Source organism: Neophocaena asiaeorientalis, unplaced genomic scaffold, assembly GCF_003031525.2.
Source record: "Neophocaena asiaeorientalis asiaeorientalis breed wild unplaced genomic scaffold, Neophocaena_asiaeorientalis_V1.1 scaffold449, whole genome shotgun sequence".
Taxonomy (NCBI): domain Eukaryota; kingdom Metazoa; phylum Chordata; class Mammalia; order Artiodactyla; family Phocoenidae; genus Neophocaena; species Neophocaena asiaeorientalis.
This window is the reverse complement of record NW_020175027.1, coordinates 1,486,534-1,511,229: the sequence shown is the minus strand read 5'-3', so window position 1 is coordinate 1,511,229 and position 24,696 is coordinate 1,486,534. Positions and strand designations below refer to the sequence as shown.

At 40.1% G+C, this 24,696-nt stretch overlaps 1 pseudogene; it reads left to right on the top strand.

The window, feature by feature from the left end:
- Positions 1-24,696, top strand: part of LOC112411723 (ras and EF-hand domain-containing protein-like) — a 49,837-nt pseudogene that overhangs the window by 13,495 nt on the left and 11,646 nt on the right.

Genomic DNA, 24,696 nt, shown 5'->3' with positions numbered 1-24,696 from the left:
TGTGGAGGCTGGCGAGTCTGAAATCTGCAGGCTGGGCGGGTAGGCTGGAGACTCAGGGAAGGCAGTGGGCTGGCAAAATTCCCTCTTCCTTGGGGATGATCAGTTTTCATTTAAAGGTCTTCAACTCACTGGAAGAGGCCTGCCCACATTATGGAGGGTAATCTGCTTTATTAATCTCATGTACAAAAGACCTTCACAGCACCTTCCAGACATGTACAACCAAATACGTAAGCACTGCAGCCTAGCCAAGTTGACACATAAAATTAACCATTGCAGCTACTAAATAAAATGTTTTTCAGATACTCTGTTTTCGAGATTCCCTATGTTATGGGAATGTTTTGGAGAGATCAGAGAGCATTTGTTTCTTTTTTTTTTTTTTGCTTCCATCTTATAAAATGCACACCAGAAAATTTTCAAATATTTATTTGAATCTGGGAAAAATCCCTATACATATGTTATATTCCCCTTGTACCCCTTCCAAATGCCTAAACACTTCAAAACCACATACCAAGTTTCTGGGGAGGCTTTAAAGTTATTAACATTTTTCCATCTGCCAGGAAAAGGCTTGTCCTATCTGTATTCAGGGCTCTGAGATGCCCTGGGAGAAGAGGGCTTACTCACCCTGGTGTCTACTCCTCCATTCTCACCCTACAACCTCACTCTTCATGAAAATATTCGTAACTGCAAACTGAGCCCCTCATGGAAGAGACATCTTGGATTTAAGCAGCCTCTCAGCCATCTGGCAAGTCGCACCAGCACTTCACATTGCTGCACTTTCCCAGGCAAACTAACTGCTTGCTTGCTCGCTTTCTTTCTCTACTTCTCCCTCCCTCCCTCCCTCCCTCCTGTAAGTGCTATGGGAAAGGCACCATGCTAACAAGTCCAAAGGTGAAGTTTTAATGAGAAACAGAGCAAAACTCCCTAGAGTAGGAGCAGGTTTTTACTTTACTGTCCCCAACTACTAGTTTTTGTCCCTGAGTTGGTAGAGCTAATAGGGATGCAATTTGAGAGGCATTGGGAAGCCAAGAATGTTCCACCAGATATGGGTCCTAAAACTTCCATGCTCATATTCCCGGGATGAGGCATTCCTCAGCACCCAGGAGCCTGGCAGGCACAGGTTTTAAATCACGTCTTTCCTCAGGCTCTGCAGCCCGAGGCCTCACTCAAGCAGCATTGGCCACACCTGGGAGTTTTTCTAGACATGCGGGCTCTAGGTCCCACCACAGACCTACTGAGGCATCTGCATTTTAACGGGATCCCTGGGAGATCTGTGTGTGTATTAAACTCTGCTGAGGAAATGAGAAAAGGGGCGGGGGGGGGGGGGTGGGGGGCGTGGTGTGTGACCACGCTTGGTCGGGAGTTGCTTTCCAAAAGATAGAAAAGCCCCAGAAAGAGAATGTGGAACTGAGGGAGGAAAGATAAACATCTCATGTGCTTCAAATTTTGCCTGGGGTTGCCTCTGGTTACTTGAAATCTGAATTGTGAAGTGTTCATGATTGGATTTACCACGAAGACAAGAAATGTATACTTCATCGAGTATACTGTGTAATATTTTGTGAATGTGTTCTTCAGAGACAAATACACATACAGAAAGGAGCACAGAGCTTGGTGTACAGCTTGCTGAATCTTTCCAGATGGAATGCTCGCATATTCAGCATCCAGGTCAGGAAACAGCATGTTACTTAGAAGCTCCCGTGCTCCCTTCCAACCAATCACTACAGCCCCTCCCTGACCCCCGCCAGGCATGATCTCTTGCCTGTTCTTTTCCTTACTCCATGGGTTTGGCTTCTTGCACTCAACGTTATGCTTGTGAGCTTGTTGTTGAAGATATCACAATTCATTTATCCATTTTACTATTAATGGCCATTTGGGTACTTTCTACTTTGTGGCTGTCACGTAGAGTGCTGCCATGGGCAGTCTGTCACGTCTTTTGGTAAGCATATGGAGCCCCCCAGTGCCTTGCTTTTAATAACTCTTTGCAAAATACCTTCAGCTTTCCTTGCTAACTCAGGGTCGTCATTATGAAGCCGAGTTTCATCCTGGACTGTAGTATAGTGATATCCTCAGGATTTGGGGGATGGTAGTTCAGCTTGGCTTTTTGAGTTCCTGTGTGCATTTTCTGTTTTTGCTGTCAGGCTGACAGGTTACAATTTACTATTGTTGGTTCTCTCTTCCTTCCTTCCTGAGTTACCTTCGTTTGCTGAAGACTCAGAAAGCAAAATGATCAGATATACTAGAATTGAGTGTTAAACCCCCTTGAACGTAGTCCTGTGCCAAGGAGGGGTGTCTCACAGGGTGCTGTTCATCCTTTCCTGACTTTCAGTCTTCTTTTGGATTCTTCATGGTGCCAGATATGTGAGTTTCAGGTGACTGGAGTGCTGCCATCATTTTGAAATTGGTATTTTTTGCAGTTTTATTCCTTTTCTGTTTTTATGTATATTTTAACTCCTTTCCCCCTTTTGTTCATTTTGAACGTTCCCCAAAGCAGACACTGTAGTTCTAAATTATCTTTGTAGAAATTATGTCATTTAGAAAGGTAAACACAAAACATGGATATATAATATTATGAATACATGTGAGAAGTAGGCGTCTAGCCAAGAGTGGGCATAGTCTTATGCTGATATGAAGCCATAAGCAAGATACGGGCTTGCACCTGTGTCTTCGGCCCCCAGTCCAATGGTTGGTCATTGAGATTATCTTTAATGCTTTTTTTTTTTGAGTCTTGGGAAAATGCTACAAAAACTGTACGTGGAGGTAAACAGATACTACCGCTTTGTGGGTTCTCCTTGTCCACTCAAGCAGATTATTGTAATAACTTTATTATGGCTCCTTCTTTAGTACCACTTGCATTTAAAGAAGCCATTCAACATGTATTTCTGTTTTGTTTAGTAGCTTTTAAGCCAGTTGTACTGCCCAAAAGGGATGTTATCCACACAGGTGAGAGAGGGTAGCTCATACCTCAGGGAACCAGAACTGGAAACCAGTGAAATTTTGGGATGAAAAATGTAATTTGAGATAAATGTAAATACACAGCTGACTGAAATTGCTTTTTCCTTATCTGATGAACCAGTGAGTTAAGTGGTGACTCAATTAAGAGAAGACTGACTTTTTTTTGTTGTTATTAATTAATTAATTTATGTATTTGGTTGCGCCGGGTCTTGGTTGTGGCATGCAAACTCTTAGCTGCGGCATGCATGTGGGATCTAGTTCCCTGACCAGGGATCAAATCTGGGCCCTCTGCATTGGAAGCGTGGAGTCTTAACCACTGCGCAACCAGGGAATTCCCAAAGACTGACTTTTCTTTTCTTGGATCTCCTGAGGGGTTGAGGTCAAATTCCTTCAGGAGATAGTGTTTGTAGATCTGAAGGTTGTTTGCTCTTTTAGTGGGCTGTAGCTCTAGGAGCACAAAAGTGGACTAGTTTTCAGGGCAAATGATCCTGGTATAGTGTGAAAAAGATTTTAATAGGATTTTTGGCTACCTTCTGTTTGTTTTTTTTTTTTTGTTTTGCGGTACGTGGGCCTCTCACTGCTGCGACCTCTCCCGTTGCGGAGCACAGGCTCCAGACGCACAGGCCCAGCGGCCATGGCTCACGGGCCCAGCCGCTCCGCGGCATGTGGGATCCTCCCAGACTGGGGCACGAACCCATGTCCCCTGCATCGGCAGGCGGACTCTCAACCACTGCGCCACCAGGGAAGCCCCGGCTACCTTCTTTTTAAAAGCACATTCCAGAAAATCACCCTTCGGTTCTTTAGAAAATCAAATGAAAAAGTAATTAAAATTTCCTGCAGGTTTCTGGGGAAGCAATGAAGTGGAGAGTATCTCAGGAAACTTCTACCTTGTGGAAAATACACCCCAGGCATCACTGAATGAGATGATGTCTCAAAGGGTTTTAACTGTTGAAATGTTGAAATTGAAGATGTCAACAACATTTTGTTTTAAAGGGGAAATGTGTTGAAGAAAATTTGTAAGAAAATCTCTATAATTTTGCTTTAGTTTGATCTTTTTTGGTCTATCTGCATAAAACAGAGAGACTGGAAAACGATTATTGGTTTACCTTTGTGTTTGAAGGTTAGGTAGCAGGGTAGGTAGGTAAAAATCAATGATTTTTCAATTAAAAGTAGATTAAAGACTTTTTTGTGATATGTTTTTTGTATAGTAACTAAACAAACTCTACATGTGTACAGATAGTTTTAAGATAGTTCAAAGACATCATAGAAAAGAAATTCTCATTTAATTACGTGATTTTTCAGAGCAAACTCTTGTAACCTTTGAGAAAGACTTTTAAGAAGACCAGAGCAGGTTGTACACAATCTCCAACAGATTTTCTTTTCAGTATCATATCTACTCAAGTGAAAGGTCAAGATTTAACTGTTGAAGAAAATTCGGCTATAGCTGATGCACCCAACAGTTATTCTTCCACAATATCAATAATAATATAGTTAAATGCCAGTCATTCAATAGTTAGTAGTAGGTGTTCAATATATATTAAATATGAATTCAAGAAATACATTTGCTGCTGAGTGAACAGATAGAATGCACTTATATCCCAGAGTATTCTAATTTTAGGAGAGGAAATGAGCTCTTTACTGGTACTCATGATTCTATGGTACATTAAGACGTCATTGGGAGATTCAGAAAGACAAGCAAGTCCTTACCTCCTGTAGAAGCTGGTGGTGGGTAATCTATGTTACGCAGGATTTGAAGTCCCTTTTCATCTACATAATCATGTGACTTAATTTGTGGGGACTTACATACATATAATAATGTTTATAAACTTTTATTAGAAATGCGTCCCAGTTTGTTATTCAAACATATTTAGGATTCACGACATTGTTCTCGCCATGCAGCCAGAGTTCCGATTTCAGTAACCTCGACCCATAAAAACACAAATCTGAGGTGGAAGAAAACGAAGGGATCTCTGCATATCAGAAATATTAGTTACATATTTTACAGATCTTTTCCTGTAATTGATATCTAGTCTCATGGCGTTGTGGTCGGAAAAGATACTTGATACAATTTCAATTTTCTTAAACTTACCAAGGCTTGATTTGTGACCCAAGATATGATCTATCCTGGAGAATGTTCCATGAGCACTTGAGAAAAATGTGTATTCTGTTGCTTTTGGATGGAGTGTCCTATAAATATCAATTAAGTCCATCTTGTTTAATGTATCATTTACAGCTTGTGTTTCCTTATTGATTTTCATTTTGGATGATCTGTCCATGGGTGAAAGTGGGGTGTTAAAGTGTTTAAGAAATCTTTGCCTACCCCAAGTTTGCAAAGATTTCCTCTATGTTTCTTCTATAAGTTTTATTGTTTTAGGTTTCACATTTAGGATCCGTTTTGCAAGGTATGGATCAAAGTTCATTTTTTTGCACGTGCATATCTAATTGTTTCAGCCCACTTGTTGAAAAGACTATCTCTGCTGGATTGCTTTTGCATTTTGTCCAAAATCAGTTTTCTGTATTCGTGTTGGGTTTATTTCTGAGCTCTCTGCTCTGTTACATTGATTGAGTTGTCTGTCTTTATGCCAGTGTTACATTGTCTTGATGACCATTGCTTTATGATAAGTCTTAAAATCAGGTAGTGTTAGTTCTTCAACTTTTTTATTTCTCAAAATTGTCCTGGCTATTTTAAGTCCTCTAATTTCCATAGAATCACATTGTCAGTTTCTAAAAAAAACCCCACAAAAACAACAACCCCTAAAACTAAAAAACAAAACCTGCTGGGTTTTTTTCTTTTTAATATTTATTTATTTAGGCTGTGCCAGGTCTTAGTTGAGGCATGCATGTGGAATCTAGTTCCCTGGCCAGGGATCGAACCTGGGCCCCCTGCATTGGGAGCTTGGAGTCCTACCCACTGGACCACCAGGAAAGTCCCCTGCTGGGGGTTTGCTTGGACTTCAATTGCATCTAAAGATCAATTGGGGAAGAATTGGCATCTTAGTAATAATAAATAATGAACAAACCTGGTATATTCTCCGTTTATTCAGGCCTTGTTACACTCAATTCCAGTAGTTATAAACTTAAAACTTTATTTGAATACTGAACATAGGATATAAATTTCCATAATGTGTTAAGAGAAAAAAATTCCAAGGTATCTGGACTCACGAGAGCTTCAGCCCCTGACCTCCTGGGTTGCCCTTCTGCCATTCTCTGCACCAGGGGTGATACATATGAGAAATACCAGCCTAAGGGACAGCACTTGCATAGAGATTTGCAGGTGATGTGATTTGAATTTAGATAAGGTGTAAGCTCTTGGAAAAAACAGTAAACCCACCAGGACTTCCTGAGTCCTGATGACATGATAGGATTCAGGCAAGCACTGGGACCCTTGGCTGTGCCAGTAGCTTTTAATTAAACACAGCAGTAATTAATTAGCTAGTTAATTGATGTGTTACAGCCCTCTATCACAATTGAGTAGTGGTCATAGAGGTGTCACTCCAGGTGATGTGTATAAGTAGGTTGCGAGATTCCTCAATTCTTTCACTCTTGTAGGTTTCCATTATGAAAGTGCTGGGCTTCTAAAGTTTGGTTACTTCCCTTATCTCTTCTCACCATCTCTATAGGAGACTTGGCATCAGCCTTTTTGACACAAAATTTTTCTCACCCACAGGGTTTTAAAGAACCTATTTAAGTGAACAAAATCTTTCTTTTTTTCTTTCAGGAAAAATGCAAAGCTGAGGAAGCCCTCAGTGACCTCAGACTTCAGCGTGAAACAGAACTGGGAGATCTACAGTGACAATAAAGAAACTCAGAAAGGTAGGTATGTGGCAGCTGGACTTTGAGGGATACCTTCAGTATCTCAGTGTGTCTAAATTATTAGCAACTAAAAATATATGGAATCATATTGAAGCAGCAGATGGATCAGATTTCAGAATCAAATTGGGCTCCTTGGCAAAAAAAAAAAAATTTTTAAGGCCCCTAATTTCTTTTTCTGTTTCTAAGGGCAGCTTATCTTTTGCATAGATCTAATAAATATTTCTGATCCCCTGAACACTTGTCCATCAAACCTCAGTTTTCTTTCCTTGGTCTTTACCAACCAAGGGCCCTCAAGTCCTGGGTCTGCTTATGACAGTAGGGAAATGGTCTTTCCTTGTCATGCAGCCCTACAGCCAGCTTACTACAAGGTACATGTATTCAGTGAATGTTTATTAAATGAAATGAATATTTCCTTCTCTGTGGAAAGTTCCAGATCTAGAGGATCCCTGTTGAGCAAGAAGTAGGAGAGAACCTGCTGAAGTGACAGCAAAGGTGTGATTGGTTTTGGCCTTTGCTCTATTTGGTTTCTAAAATGAGTAGGGTCTGTTTCACTCTGCTGTGCTGGTAGATGTTTAATAACAACAGACTCTGGAGAGGGGAGGAAGGGAAGGAGGGATTTGTAGCATTTGACGATTTCCATGGTATAAATACTCCTGCCTTTACCGATTTCAAGCTCCCAAGTCAACATCACTGAATAGAGAGTTTGGGAAGAGATGCTTAAAATAAATAGCCTCTCACCTGCTGGTACACATTGTCTCCAGCACAGTACTGGATTTACTTCCTGCATGTGGATGGTCTCCATAACTAATGGAATTATCTTAGCTAAAATGAAAATGGGTGCTTAAAAAATAATCATCCATGAAAGTGGCATTGTGCGATTTGGGGACATCACTTTGTTTTTCTGATTGTTCATATGATAACCTTTAATGCTCCTTCCAGTATTTGTACTGAATGAGATTGACAGTTAACTGCATTTTGTGGGTTATTGCTATTTAAACCTCTGGAATTATTAAGAATTCTCCCCATATCCTTTTTGGAAAATTATTATCAATGTCAACCTTATATTTGATTTCCACAGGTCATTAGACCATACATACTAAGCTTTTATTACAGAATTTGAATGGACCAATCCTTTGCTTTATGCTAGAGTCACAGATTCTCCTAGCCACTGTCTTTACTTATTTCCATGTCATCCCAAATCTTTAGACTAAGAGAATGTTAGCAAAAGGAGACAGAGTTTCTTGCCCTGATACAGCATATGATGAAGACCAAATAGGCCCTGAACAGTGAGAGTCAGTAGTGACGAGACCTGAGTCCTCATCAAGACCTGCCAGTTTCTGCCTGTAATACATGGGACAATTGACTTCCTCATTAGCTTCTCATCTGTAAATGGGGATTAATAATAAACTGTCCTGTCTAACCCTAATAACTAACATTTTATTGATTTTGTAGTTTATGAAGCTCTTTTTCATAATTAAAAAAAATTCAATTCTCAAACCTTCTCTGAGGAAAGTGCAAATTCCCCACTTTTATGGATGGGGACAATGAGTTCCAGGTTTAATAACTTGTTCAAACTCACTCAGCTAATAAGCAATGGGTTGTCTTTCTGTCTTTACACAGGTGGTGCTTTCACATTTATACCAGACTTCCTGCCTGCCTCTTAGGGTTATCCTGTAAGAGAGTAGGAGATGATTTATGGGAGAGCATGTTAAAGGCTGTAAAGAACTATACAGAAGTTTACCAATTTAGTATAATTGTCAACACCTTATGCCACTGGTTCTGAGAAACTCATTTCTTTCTCTCCAGTCATTATTCCTATGCCACTCAAAAGAGAAGGTTCCCAGCTTTGTGGTCAGATGAATCCCCTTTATGTACTGCCAGTTCCAAGTTTTGCTACCTCTTAATTGGTTTTGTGTTTGGTTCATGACTTTCTTGTAAAATTGCTTATTTCTCTTGGATTCTCTGGTTGAGTTTTTCGTTTCTTGTAAAAAGAAACTCTGCCATCTTCATGATATCACTGATACCTTGCAACTTACTTATTCTTTGCAGTGCATGGAATTTGTTTTTTTCTCCTTGAAAGTACTAATTTTGGAGTCCAGGAAATTTCTATTCTTATTGGACTGATTGCTATTTAAACTTGCTACCCAGATGTCATCTTGGAATTTCAGATCATTTTAGGTAGCTGATGTAGCAAGTAGATCTGTTTACCTCAGGGCATCTCCTCTGAGAGATGGTCTTCCTTGGAGCTCTGTGTGTGAAGCTGACTGTCAGACAGGGGACCCCGATTACTAGGTGCATGGGGTATGGATGTTTAGAGAGAAGCCTTAGCTTTCCTTTTGGGAATCATTCAGTTATTTTTAAAAAGACAAACCCTGTCTTGTTGCATTTGGAATCAGCTCTGGCTTATCTGCTCTTCTTTCGTAGAGTAAGAGCAGCTATGGGCTTGAGAGGCAGTGTGCCTTAGTATACAATTTTAATCTCTATTTTCAGCCCCCCTTCTCACTCTCTGGGGTTCTGCATGACCAGTTGTCTCTTCTTTGTTCTACAGTAGGACCTTCAACACACATCTTCTGGACCTCCTTTTCCTCAACTCTCTTCCCTTTGTCAGCACATTACCATCCAGTTTCCTTTTTCCAGCAATGTGTTTAAATCACTTTACTGCTGATGGGCCCCTCTTCCATTCTTTTAATTTTTTTTTTAAATAGATCTTTATTGGAGTATAATTGCTTCACAGTACTGTGTTAGTTTCTGTTGTACACCAGAGTGAATCAGCCATATGCATACACATGTCCCCATATACCCTCCCTTTTGAGCCTCCCTCCCACCCTCCCTATCCCACCCCTCTAGGTGGTCACAAAGCATTGAGCTGATCTCCCTGTGCTGTGCTGCTGCTTCCCACTAGCTATTTTATGTTCCGTAGTGTATATATGTCCATGCTACTCTCTCACTTCGCCCCAGTTTCCCCTTCCTACACCATGTCTTTTAACTTTTATTGGCTTATTTCCTTTGAAATTTCATATTAATGAGGTCTCAAAAGGGAAAGAAGACAAATTCATGTATTCTGTCCACCGTATTGAACTGCAAGCCTCCAATGATTATTTTCTTCCTTCCTTTTTGTTTTTAAGAAACAATTAAACTTAAAACCTTTTGCACAGCAAAGGAAACCATAAACAAAATGAAAAGACAACTTACTGAATGGGAGAAAATATTTGCAAATAATATGACTCATAAAGGGTTAATATCCAACATATATAAACAGCTCATATAACTCAACATCAGAAAAACAAACAACCTGAGTAAAAAATGAGCAGAAGAACTGAATAGACATTTTTCCAAAGAGGAAATGTAGATGGTCAACAGGCCCATGAAAAGATGCTCAACATTGGTAATCATCAGGGAAATGCAAATCAAAACCACAATGAGATATCACCTGTCAGAATGGCTGTCATCAAAAAGACCACAAATAACAAATGTTGGTGAGAATGTAGAGAAAAGGGAACCCTCGTACATTGTTGGTGGGAATGTAAATTGGTGCAGCCATTCTGGAAAACTGTGTGGAGGTTTCTCAAAAAACTAAAGCTACCATATGACCCAGCAATTCCACTCCTGGGTATATATCAGAAAAAAACAAAAACACTAATTCGAAAAGATACATGCACCCAGTGTTCACAGCAGCATTACTTACAATTGCCAAGATATGGAAACAACCTAAGTGTCCATCAAAGAAGGAAGGATAAAGAAGATATGGTCTGGGCTTCCCTGGTGGTGCAGTGGCTGAGAATCTGCCTGCCAATGCAGGGGACATCAAAAAAAAAAAAAAAAAAAAAAAAAAAAAAAAAATACGATTAAAAAAAAGAAGATATGGTCTATATATACAATGGAATACTACTCAGACATAAAAATGAATAAAATTTTGCTATTTGCGGCAACATGGATGGATTTGGAGGGCATTATGCTAAGTGAAATAAGTCATACAGAGAAAGACAAATACTATATGATATCACTTATATGTAGAATCCAAAAAATACAACAAACTAGTGGGTATAACAAAAAGAAGCAGACTCACAGATATAAAGAACAAACTAGTGGTTACCAGTGGGGAGAAGGAAGTGGGGAGGGGCAATATAGGGGTAGGAGATTAAAAGGTACAAACTATTAGGTATAAAATAAGCTATAAGGATATATTGTACAACATGGAGAATATCGCCAGTATTTTACAATAACTATAAATGGAGTATAACCTTTAAAAATTGTGAATGACTATATTGCATACCTGTCATTTATATAATATATATCAACTATACTTCAATAACAGTTTTTAAAAAAAAACTTAAAATCATCTTGTAAATTTAATTTTATTGCTTTTGTGGCCTTATTGGATTTTATCTTGTATATTTGTTTTAGTTTCGTCGTTTTTCTAAGAACTCTAGCAAAAATATAACTTATTTTATATTTTTACATATTGTAATGAAAATACTCTTTGGGAAGATAAGAATAGTTTACTTTTATTTTATTATTTTTTTTCATAAATTTATTTACTTATTTATTTTTGGCTAGGTTGGGTCTTTGTTGCTGCACACAGGCTTTCTCTAGTTGCGGCAAGCAGGGACCACTCTTCGTTGCAGTGCATGGGCTTCTCATTGCGGTGGCTTCTCTTGTTGCGGAGCACGGGCTGTAGGTGCTCGGGCTTCAGTAGCTGTGGCACACAGGCTCAGCAGTGGTGGCTCACAGGCTGTAGAGCGCAGGCTCAATAGCTGTGGCACACGGGCTTAGTTGCTCTGCGGCACGTGGGATCTTTCTGGACCAGGGCTCAAACCTGCATCCCCTGCATTGGCAGGCGGACTCTTAACCACTGTGCCACCAGGGAAGCCCTTGTTTTTTCTTTTTTAACATCTTTATTGGAGTATAATTGCTTTACAATTTTGTGTTAGTTTCTGCTGTATAACAAAGTGAATCAGCTATATGTATACATATATCCGCATATCCCCTCCCTCTTGCGTCTCCCTCCCACCCTCCCTATCATCCCTCTAGGTGGTCACAAAGCACCGAGCTGATCTCCCTGTGCTATGCAGCTGCTTCCCACTAGCTATCTATTTTACATTTGGTAGTGTATATAAGTCAGTGCTACTCTCTCACTTCATCCCAGCTTCCCCTTTCCCCTCCCCGTGTCCTCAAGCCCATTCTCTACTTCTGTGTCTTTATTCCTGCCACATCTTCTTTATCCATTCATCTGTCGATGGACACTTAGGTTGCTTCCATGTCCTGGCTATTGTAAATAGTGTTGCAATGAACATTGTGGTACATGACTCTTTTTGAATTATGGTTTTCTCAGGGTATATGCCTAGTAGTGGGATTGCTGGGTCATATGGTAGTTCTATTTTTAGTTTTTTAAGGAACCTCCATACTGTTCTCCATAGTGGCTGTATCAATTTACATTCCCACCAACAGTGCAAGAGGGTTCCCTTTCCTCCACACCCTCTCCAGCATGTATTGTTTGTAGATTTTTTGATGATGGCCACAGGGTGACACATTTCTAATTACCTGTCATTTCTCACCATGTTGATTAGATATGTGACTCCCAGAAAAATTCAGTTGGCCTTTATTTTGTCTTGTGCAACCTGAGAGAATGTATTCTTCCTGTGTCAGTTCTTCAAGTATTTGAAGAGAGAAACCGTTACTGCTTAAGCCAAGTGCACTGACTTGAATGTTTTAAGTCTCACGTCATCAGTTGCCTTTCTCATCCAGGTTCTTGGCATCCCTTTTTTAAAAAAATTAATTAATTAATTTATGGCTGTTTTGGGTCTTTGTTGCTTTCTCTAGTTGCAGCGAGCGGGGGGGCTGCTCTTCGTTGCGGTGCACAGGCTTCTCATTGCGGTGGCTTCTCTTGTTGCAGAGGATGGGCTCTAGGCACATGGCCATCCGTAGTTGTGGCATGCGGGCTCAGTAGTTGTGGCTCGTGGGTCCAAAGCTCAGGCTCAGTAGTTGTGGTGCACGGGCTTAGTTGCTTTGTGGCATGTGGGATCTTCCTGGGCCAGGGTTCAAACCCATGTCCCCTGCATTGGCAGGCGGATTCTTAACCACTGAGCCACCAGGGAAGCCCTTGGCATCCCTTTTCAGTAGAGGTATTATCCAGAAATGGATATGCTGTTCAGAATATGGTCTGACCACATTAGAGTAGAAAAGTTCACATGTTCTGTATACATTTTCTTAATACAACTTAAGATTGCATTTGCATCCTGGATATTCTCATTCTTTTTGTATCGGGACATAAAGATGGTGATTTTTAGAAAATAGCTTCATTTATTAAACGTTTGATTTAAATGTCTTTATCTTAATTGATTGTTGCATAGAATGAACTGATATTGCTCTGAGGATTTTATTTCCCCTGATGCTTAATCATGGAATACATTGTGGCTCTTGAGAAGAATGAGATTATCGGTCTTCTTGATTCTATTGCTGTCTGATTCCACTGCTGTGTCATCTTGAGTATCGCCAGCCCTTAGGGAGCGGTCCTCTCCTTTGTCACCCGGTCATCCCACTCTTCCTACATGGGTGAGGACTGCAGCTCGCTGGCCCTTTGTGATCCCGTGCGGAGGATGAATTGTGATGTTGACAGCCTGCCCGAGAACAGCTTGTCTACCCTGAAAGATTCCGAGTATGACTCGGAGGTGGAGTACAAGCACCAGAGGAGATTCTGAAGGTTGCAGAGCTTGCAGGAGAGCTTTGGGGGTGATACTTCAGACACAGATGTGAGCCCCGAAATCACTGCTCTCTTAGGCCTGATCTTCAGTAGAAATACCACCCTATTTGACCTTTATCTGTCATGGGCATTGTTTTAAAGGTCATACATGTGAAACATAGGAGAATGTTTGTCTCTACTAAGTTAGGGAAAATTCTCACAGGTTTCCTTTTGAGGCCACTTTGTTCCATAACAGCGTTGACAGTAGATTCAGATGCGTATTTTTCTTCTTTTTACTTCATGATGTATATGTGTAATGAAAGACTTTGCTTTATAATGGCTGACTTTTTAATAAAAAAACAGGTTCCTGATATAAGGGATGAAGGTGGCACAGAAGGTGTGGCTTCCATCCTGGATTAGAAGCCCGAGGGGTCTGCTAGTGAAGGCCACGTCGTTATTAGCTCCTCAAGAAAGCCCATCTCGGCCCTTTCACCACAGGCAGGTGGCTTCGGGGGCACTTTTATTCATGAACACTTCATTTTTGTGCCATATAACTTACTAGGAAGAAAGCTGGCACTACCTTTGTCATCCACTGTGGCTTTCTTTCCCTAGACGGACATGGTGGATGGTAACCATAAATCCTACAGCTTGCAGAAGCCTTACAAGATTGTGCTGGCCAGGGATGCTGCAGTGGGGAAGCCAAGTTTCCTCATGAGACTTTGCAAGGATGAATTTTGAGGGAGTACAAGTGCCACCCTGGGTATGGTTCCTTTTTCAGTGGATAATGGGAAAAAGACCTTCTTTAGCTTGATTCTGTTTTCTTTAGGGATTATATACACAGATACATGGATCTCTCCCTTTCTCTCTCTCTGTACAATACATATATATATAGGTAGGTGTGTGTGTTTGTCCTTGTCTATAGTCCTCCTCTGTTTGGGCTAAGGCCTAAATTTGGGAAAGGAAGACTAACAAAGGACTTAGGTATTTACTTACCCAGTGAAATCAACCAAACCAAGTTTAGAGCCAGAAATGACAGATTCATTTATGCAGCAAGCATTTCCTGAGTCCTGCTGTGAGTTGCATACTGTTGTAGGAGTACCTGCACGCAGTAAACAAAATCAACGAAGTCCCAGCCTGAAAGGAACTTACATCCAAAGGAAGGAAATGGATGAAAAGCAAATTGAAAAAATGAGGTTTGGGTGACGTGCACTTTTACACAGGGTGCCCAGGGAAAGTCTTTCTGATCAGGTGTCATTGGATGTTGATAAACTGATCTTACTGATGGCCTTTTTGCCATTATGTTCAAAATCATGGCTGGGTGTATGTTCCCTCCCCTCCTTCACAACAGAATATATGAATAATACCTCTCAGAACAAGGAAAAAGTAGTGTCATGGTTTCTCAAATTTGCATAATATTCAGAAAAAGGACTTGAAAATATGCAAATTATCATTTATTTTTCTTCATCTAAAGAGTTCTTATTTTGATAACCAGAAACGTTAGAACAGATTGACTACCCTCTTCACAAGGGGTGTCTTTTTTTTTTTTAACATCTTTATGGAGTATAATTGCTTTACAATGGTGTGTTAGTTTCTGCTTTATAACAAAGTAAATCAGCTATACATATACATATACCCCCATAGCTCCTCCCTCTTGCGTCTCCCTCCCACCCTCCCTAACCCACCCCTCTAGGTGGTCACAAAGCACCGAGCTGATCTCCCTGTGCTATGCCGCTGCTTCCCACTAGCTATCTATTTTACATTTGGTGGTGTATATATGTCCATGCCAATTTCTTCATCCCAGCTTACCCTTCCCACTCTCCATGTCCTCAAGTCCATTTTCTACGTCTGCGTCTTTATTCCTGTCCTGCCCCTAGGTTCTTCAGAACCATTTTTTTTCTTTTTTAGATACCATATATATGTGTTACCATATGGTATTTGTTTTTCCTTTTTCTGACTTACTTCACTCTGTATGACAGACCCTGGGTCCATCCGCCTCACTACAAATAACTCAATTTCGTTTCTTTTTATGGCTGGGTAATATTCCATCGTATATATGGGCCACATCTTCTTTATCCATTCATCTGTCGATGACACTTAGGTTACTTCCATATCCTGGCTATTGTAAATAGAGCTGCAATGAACATTGTGGTATGTGACACTTTTTCAATTATGGATTTCTCAGCGTATATGCCCAGTAGTGGAATTGTTGGGTCATATGGTAGTTCTACTTTTAGTTTTTTAAGGAACCTCCATACAGTTCTCCATAGTGGCTTTATCAATTTACATTCCCACCAACAGTGCAAGAGGATTCCCTTTTCTCCACACCCTCTCTAGCATTTATTGTCTCTAGATTTTTTGATGATGGCCATTCTCACCGGTATGAGGTGATACCTCATTGTAGTTTTGATCTGTATTTTTCTAATGATTAGTGATGTTGAGCATCCTTTCATGTGTTTATTGGCAATCTGTATATCTTCTTTAGAGATATGTCTAGTTCTTCTGCCCATTTTTGGATTGGGCTGTTTGTTTTTGTCATATTGAGCTGCATGAGTTCCTTGTAAATGTTGGAGATTACTCCTTTGTCAGTTGCTTCATTTGCAAATATTTTCTCCCATTCTGTGCGTTGTCTTTTTGTCTTGTTTATGGTTTCCTTTGCTGTGCAAAAGCTTTGAAGTTTCATTAGGTCCCATTTGTTTATTTTTGTTTTTATTTCCATTTCTCTAAGAGGTGGGTCAAAAAGGATCTTTCTGTGATTTATGTCATCGAGTGTTCTGCCTTGTTTTTCTCTAAGAGTTTGATAGTTTCTGGCCTTACATTTAGGTCTTTAATCCATTTTGAGTTTATTTTAGTGTATGGTGTTAGGGAGTGTTCTAGTTTCATTCTTTTACATGTAGCTGTCCAGTTTTCCCAGCACTACTTATTGGAGAGGCGGTCTTTTCTCCATTGTATATTCTTGCCTCCTTTATAAAAATAAGGCAACCATATGTGTGTGGGTTTCTCTCTGGCTTTCTGTCCTGTTCCATTGATCTGTATTTCTGTTTTTGTGCCAGTACCATACTGTCTTGGTTACTGTAGCTTTGTAGTATAGTCTGAAGTCCAGGAGCAGGATTCCTCCAGCTCTCTTTTTCTTTCTCAAGATTTCTTTGGCTATTTGGGGTCTTTTGTGTTTCCATACAGATTGTGAAGTTTTTTCTAGTTCTGTGAAGAATGCCATTAGTAGTTTGATAAAGATTGCATTGCATCTGTAGGTGGCTTTGGGTGGTATAGTCATTTTCACAATGTTGATTCTTCCAATCCAAGAGTATGGTATATCTCTCCATCTGTTTGTATCATCTTTAATTTCTTACATCAGTGTCTTACAGTTTTCTGCATACAGGTCTTTTGTCTCCTTATGTAGGTTTATTCCTAGGTATTTTATTCTTTTTGTTGCAGTGGTAAATGGGAGTGTTCCTTAATTTCTCTTTCAGATTTTTCATCATTAGTGTATAGGAATGCCAGAGATTTCTGTGCATTAATTTTGTATCCTGCTACTTTACCAAATTCATTGATTAGCTCTAGTAGTTTTCTGGTATAGCATCTTTAGGATTCTCTATGTGTTGTATCATGTCATCTGCAAACTGTGACAGCTTTACTTCTTCTTGTCTGATCTGGATTCCTTTTATTTCTTTTTCTTCTCTGATTGCTGTGGCTATAGCTTCCAAAACTATGTTGAATAATAGTGGTGAGAGTAGACAACCTTGTCTTATTCCCGATCTTAGAGGAAATGGTTTCAGTTTTTCACCACTGAGAATGATGTTGGCTGTGGGTTTGTCATATATGACCTTTATTATGCTGAAGTAAGTTCTCTCTATGCCTAATTTCTGGAGAGTTTTTATCATAAATGGGTGTTGAATTTTGTCAAAAGCTTTTTCTGCATCTATTGAGATGATCATATGGTTTTTCTCCTTCAATTTGTTAACATGGTTTATCACATTGATTGATTTGCATTTATTGAAGAATTCTTGCATTCCTGGGGTAAATCCCACTTGTTCATGGTGTATGATCCTTTTATTGTGCTGTTGGATTCTGTTTGCTAGTACTTTGTTGAGGATTTTGCATCTGTGTTCATTAGTAATATTGGCCTGTAGTTTTCTTTCTTTGTGACATCTTTGTCTGGTTTTGGTATCAGGGTGATGGTGGCCTCAAAGAATGAGTTTGGGAGTGTTCCTCCCTCTGCTATATTTTGGAAGAGTTTGAGAAGGATAGGTGTTAGCTCTTCTCTAAATGTTTGATAGACTTCACCTGTGAAGCCATCTGGTCCTGGGCTTTTGTTTGTTGGAAGATTTTTAATCACAGTTTCAATTTCGGTGCTTGTGATTTGTCTGTTCTTATTTTCTGTTTCTTCCTGTTTCAGTGTCAGAAGGTTGTGCTTTTCTAAGAATTTTACCATTTCTTCCAGGTTGTCCATTTTATTGGCATAAAGTTGCTTGTAGTAATCTCTCATGATCCTTTGTATTTCTGCAGTGTGACTTGTTACTTTTCCTTTTTCATTTCTATTTTTTTTGAATTTTATTTAATTTATTTTTTTATACAAGAGGTTCTTTTTAGGTATCCATTTTTTAAATATTAGTGTATATATGTCGATCCCAATCTCCCAATTCATCATTTATGATTTCTTTCCTTCTGATAACTTTGGGGAATTTTTGTTCTTCTTTCTCTAATTGCTTTACGTGTAAGGTTAGGTTGTTTGTTTGAGCTGTTTCTTGTTTCCTGAGGTAAGATTGTATCACTGTAAACTTCCCTTTAGAACTGCTGTTGCTGCATCCCATAGTTTTTGGGTCATTGTGTTTACATTGTCATTTGTTTCTAGGTATTTTTTGATTTCCTCTTGAATTCTTCAGTGATCTCTTGGTTATTTAGTAATGTATTGTTTAGCCTCCATCTGTTTGTATTTTTTACAGATTTTCCCCTGTAATTGATATCTAGTTTCATAGTGTTGTGGTCAGAAGAGATACTTGATACAATTTCAATTTTCTTAAATTTACCAAGGCTTGATTTGTGACCCAAGACATGATCTATCCTGGAGCGTGTTCTATGAGCACTTGAGAAGAAAGTGTATTCTGTTGTTTTTGGATGGAATGTCCTATAAATATCAATTAAGTCCATCTTGTTTAATGTATCATTTAAAGCTTGTGTTTCATTATTTATTTTCATTTTGGATGATCTGTCCATGGGTGAAAGTGGGGTGTTAAAGTCCCCTACTATGATTGTGTTACTGTCGATTTCCTCTTTTATGGCTGTTAGCATTTGCCTTATGTATTGAGGTGCTCCTATGTTGGGTGCATAAATATTTACAATTGTTATATCTTCTTCTTTGATTGATCCCTTGATCATTATGTAATGTCCTTCTCTGTCTCTTGTAATAGTCTTTATTTTAAAGTCTATTTGTCTGATATGAGAATTGCTACTCCAGCTTTCTTTTGATTTGCATGGAATATCTTTTTCCATCTTGTCACTTTCAGTCTGTATGTGTCCCTAGGTCTGAAGTGGGTCTCTTGTAGACAGCATATATATGGGTCTTGTTTTTGTATCCATTCAGCAAGCCTGTGTCTTTTGGTTGGAGCATTTAATCCATTTACATTTAAGGTAGTTATTGATATGTATGTTCCTTTTACCATTTTATTAATTGATTTGGGTTTGTTATTGTAGGTCTTTTCCTTCTCTTATGTTTCCTGCCTAGAAGTTGCTTTAGTACTTGTTGTAAAGCTGGTTTGGTGGTGCTGAATTCTCTTAGTCTTTGCTTGTCTGTAAAGTTTTTAATTTCTCTGTCGAATTTGAATGAGATCCTTGCTGGGTAGAGCAATCTTGGTTGTAGGTTTTTCTCTTTCATCACTTTAAATATTTCCTGCCACTCCCTTCTGGCTTGCAGAATTTCTGCTGAAAGATCGGCTGTTAACCTTATGGGGATTTCCTTGTATATTATTTGTTGCTTTTCCCTTGCTGCTTTTAGTATTTATTTGTGTGTATTTAATTTTTGATAGTTTGATTGATATGTGTCTTGGAGTGTTTCTCCTTGGATTTATCCTGTATGGAACTCTCTGTGCTTCCTCGACTTGATTGACTATTTCCTTTCCCGTATTAGGGAAGTTTTCAAGTATAACCTCTTCAAATATTTTCTCATTCCCTTTCTTTTTCTCTTGTTCTTCTGGGACCCCTATAATTCAAATGTTGGTGCATTTAATGTTGTTGCAGAGGTCTCTGAGACTATCCTGAATTCTTTTCATTCTTTTTTCTTCTTTCTGCTCTCTGGTAGTTATTTCCACTATTGTATCTTCCAGGTCACTTATCCATTCTTCTGCCTCAGTTATTCTGCTATTGATTCCTTCTAGAGAGTTTTTAATTTATTTATTGTGTTGTTCATCATTGTTTGTTTGCTCTTTAGTTCTCCTAGGTCTTTGTTAGATGTTTCTTGTTTTTTTTCCATTCTATTTCTGAGATTTTGGGTCATCTTTACTGTCAGTACTCTGAATTCTTTTGCAGGTAGACTGCCTATTTCCTCTTCATTTTTTTGGTCTGGTGGTTTTTTACCTTGCTCCGTCATCTGCTGTGTGTTTCTCTATCTTCTCATTTTGCTTAACTTACTGTGTTTGGGGTCACCTTTTCGCAGGCTGCAGGTTTGCAGTTCCCGTTGTTTTTGTTGTCTGCCCCCAGTGGCTAAGGTTGTTTCAGTGGGTTGTGTAGGCCTCCTTGTGGAGGAGACTAGTGTCTGTATTCTGGTGGATGAGGCTGGATCTTGTCTTTCCAGTGGGCAGTGTTTTGGGGTGTCTGTGACCTTATTATGATTTTATGGAGCCTCTCTGCTAATGGGTGGGGTTGTGTTTCTGTCTTGCTAGTTGTGTGGCATAAGGTTTCCAGCACTGGAGCTTGCTGGTCTTTGAGTGGACCTGGGTCTTAGCTTTGAGTTGGAGATCTCTGGGAGACCTTTTGCCGTTTGATGTTACGTGGAGTCAGGAGGTCCCTGTTGGACCAATGTCCTGAACTCGGCTGTCCCACCTCAGAGGCACAGCCCTGACACCCGGCCGGAGCGCCAAGACCCTGTCAGCCGCACGGCTCGGTCAGCCATCCTGTCACAGAGTTGCCTGAAGGCCGGGCATCCTGTCGGGGGCTCCTCTCCTTGGGTCCCGGAGACACCTGAGGGGTGGCCTCCTGTCAGGGGCTTCAAGGTCAGTTGCAGTCGCCTGAGGTCCAGGCTCGGGTGTGAATCATGTGGGGCGTTGGGCGCTAGCCTTCTCTGCTCCTGTGCGCAGCATCGGGGGTTCGGCTGGCGTCTGAGCAGGTTATGGCTTCCACGCAGCTTTACATCTGGGCCCCATGTTTACAGCTGGGGGGGTTTACATCTGAGGGTTTACTTCTGGAACCCAGTTTTACATCTGGGCCCGGTTTACCACTTGGGGGGTTTACACAGTGGGTGTCTTTGTAAATTTGTGGTTCTCTGTTATACCCTTCAAGATAACAAATTTGAAAGTTCACTTCAGTTTGATTCATAAAAATACCACAATATTTGGTTCGGTTGCTAGAGAGCGTACCCTATATACATACACAGAGTATACCTGCATATATACATATATACATAGACATTTATGTGCATGCACACACACAGATATAACTGAGTCCATCTAATTACATGGGCAAATAGAACATAGATTTTCCTTTTGTCTATAGATCAAATCCTTCCCCAAGCCAGCCAACCTGCAGATGTGCATCTGTGCACATGTCTGTGGTCTGACTTATAATTAGTTTGTGAAGGTTACTCCTCTTGAAGGCCAGATTCATTTCTCTCTACCTCGCTGAACTTTGGCTTACTGGCCCTTGTCTCATCCAAATAAGGCTTGAAAGTAAAAACCGATGGAATTATTTACATCATGTTCTCCATGTCCTCTTATATTTTTTTCAGAAGTTGATTTTCAATTGAAAACTCTCGTCGTAGATGGAGAGCTAACAGCCCTGCAGCACTGGGATACGGCTGGGCAGGAGAGGCAAGTGCTTTCCATAATGCTTTGAATTCTGCTGAGGTTTGCACAGACAAGCCATTTAAAAAATATGTGTGGTTGACATGGCCCTATTTAAGGTCCTGTAAAGTGCTGCACCTGGTTTAGAGTTAGGACATGTGGGTGGAGGTGTGCTCTTCCTCCGGTGAGCACCCCGTACCCTGTGTGTGTGCCCTGTGGTGTTGCACATGGGTAGTTCTTCTCCCACCCATGCGCAGTATTCCCTACCCACCACCCCCAAAATAATTTTTCTCTGATGTGCCTCTTCTTCCATCCTTCTCTGTACCTCCACATGGGATCTGGTAGCTTGCTGCTGAGGCTGAAATTTTTAGAACTTATGCTCTCAAGCTATGCTCTGAGGCTTGTAGACATTCTTGGGATTGTCTGGTGGAGAAAATGATTTGCTTTTCTCAATCAGCAGCCCAGATTCTTATGTTGTTACCATTCACCAAGTCATTCTAGGCCTCGGGGATGGCTATTTCACAGTAATAGGCTGCTATTAGATTCTTCTCAATTGGGGGTTATTTTAGAAGATGAGAAGAAAGTGAGCATCAAAGAGTTGGAAGAATGAGGCAGCCCCAAACTGACTGACTGATTAGAACTGTTACTTATCTGCTTTTCTCTCTTCCAGATTCAGAAGTATTGCTTAAGTCTTACTTCAGAAGAGCAGATGGTGTTTTGCTGCTGTATGATGTTACATGTGAGAAAAGCTTTCTCAACGTACGAGAATGGGAAGGTATGGTTGAGGTAAGAAGTGAAAACAGAGAAACAAAAAAGTTACACAGGAAAGTCACAGGCTGTCTTGGAAAATGCACTTTCTCCTCTTTGTCAAAACGAACTTGATTAGAAGCCACTGATCCAGGCCATCAGGAAGAACTGGATGTGAGATGTGGGGTTCCCAGTGGCATCTGGCAGTACTGGTCTCTTCCTTAGTAGCTGGGCAAGTTCCCACTGAGCCAAGGACACTACTAAAGTGAGCTTCTGGGGAAAAAAGATAACTTCTGTGTTTTCTTATAGATAAAATCAGAACCGCATGGGCAGTGCATGAAAATTCAGGCAGCCCAAGAAGGAGCAGCAGCTCTCACAAACAAGGGGGTGATGGGGCTGGGTGTGTAGTGTGATTGGGGGTATAATAGGGCCTCCATGTGTGCTAGAGGCATAGGTGAGATACCACCTGGGTGTGAGCTTGTGCCAGGTCCAAATTCTATAGCATAGAGAACTGTGTTCTCGACCTTATTCTTTCTGGTAGTGATTTGGGTGATTTACACATCTCAAAGTACCACTGAAATAACCAGTTGGTATTTTAAACATGTGTGGTAACTGTCTGTGCTTTGTTTTGCTCCAGTAAGATGGTGTCTTTCATCTGAGGAGCTTTCATATCCTTTGGTTTCATGGTAAATACTTTTTAAAGTAGAAAATGATTTTGACCACGGGCAGTGTGCTACCAACAGTCATTAATAACCGTGACACTACAGTTCAAGCCGTGGTTCAGCATGCTCTCCCGGAGAAAAACAAAACAAAACTGGTGGCTAATACGATTTTTCGAGTAAGTCTATTATCTATAATTTTTAACAGGCTTTAAGTGCAGTGGTGGCTGAACAGAGAACTGATTGCTGTCTGATCTCAGGTTAGCCTCTAGATTCTTCAGTTGGGCCTATTTCATACCCTGTAAATCACCAGAATGAATGTTTTCTTTCTAACTAGAGAAGTGATTTAAGAAATGACTGGTTGAAATTGCAATAAGACTTAGACAATGATAAATAAACATGCATTTTGTTCAACTGAAATATCACGACTTAAAATTATTATAAACACAATGAAAGTGTGTTGACATTTATATAGTATTTTATTTCACAAAATTTCCCACATGTTATATTCATCTGTGTAACATATCTGAGCAAGGAAGTAAGAAATGTAATGTTCTCACTTTTTATGAGAAACCTAAGGCATAGAAAGCGTATGACACTGGTTTTTGGTTATTTAGGGGTTAGGCGTAGAAGGGGAAATGGGGCCTCCTGATTCAACGTTGGTTGCTCCTTTGATTAAGCACCAGAGTGTGCAGCAAATTAAGAAAAAAAATCTTTTGATGTCAAGAAAGGATCTCCAAGGTAGTTAGTGCATAGAGGAGAGGCATCTACTCAAGGGAACAGATGACCTCCCTGGGATTGACCAGTGAGTTCGGAGAATCCGGTGAGAATGGATAATCCCAGCTCACTCATACATACAGATATTTAAGATCTGTAGCAAAACAGTTTATTGTTGGAACTGTTGGATTTGGTCTTCATTTTAAGACTTTGGATTATATTCAAGAAAAGGAGGCACAAAAGGCAGGGTCGGCCATAGGGTTGAAATAGCCCTTAGTGACCAGCTGTGGCCTGTGCCAGGGGCCCCATGGCCATAATTTGCTAAATAAGCACCTACATATGATAAGTGACCTTTTTAGCTATTCGTATTACCTTTCATATGGTCTAAAAAGGAAGAAAACTGTATTCAATACGAATTCTTGAATTTGTTATGTAGAAAAAATTAGATGCCACTTGGCATTTGACTTTTCACTTATCACAGTGAACCTTTGCCATGGCTACCTTTTCTAATTTGAGGAAATTGTATTGGGATGCTTTATATGACCACCATAAATATGGGTAGAAACTAATGGTGAGATCGTTGGGATAAGCCAGAGGGTTGAGAAGCAGTAGAATGTCAGTGGTGAATGGACCCTCGGAACTAATAATGAATACACTTTGACTGAGAATCACTGGGTTACAAAATCTTATAATAAAACGAAGACCATTTACTTACCTGTCATAAATCATTTATTGTTTGAATATTTACAATATTCAAACAATATTGATCTCTTTTACATATTCAAAAAGATTTCTGAAATACCTGCTTTGTGTGTGTACTGGGCTCATGCTTGCCATATATCCATTAATAAAACACAGAGCCCTACCCTTAAGGAGCTTGTGCTCCAGTGGGGGAGGCGTAACACACAACAAACTTAAATAAAATAAGTAGAACGATAGAAAGTGATAAATGTTATGAAACCAAAAAGAGGGCTGGATAACGGGCCTTATGGTGAGGCAGGGGGGCTGCAGGTAGTGTGGTCAGGGTAGCCACACCAGAAGGTGATATTTGAGTCAGGACTTGAAGGAGGTGCCAGTATGTTCCTGTATGACTTTGGGAAGTCATTTAGACGCTCAGACCCTTGGCTTACTTAAGCGAATATAT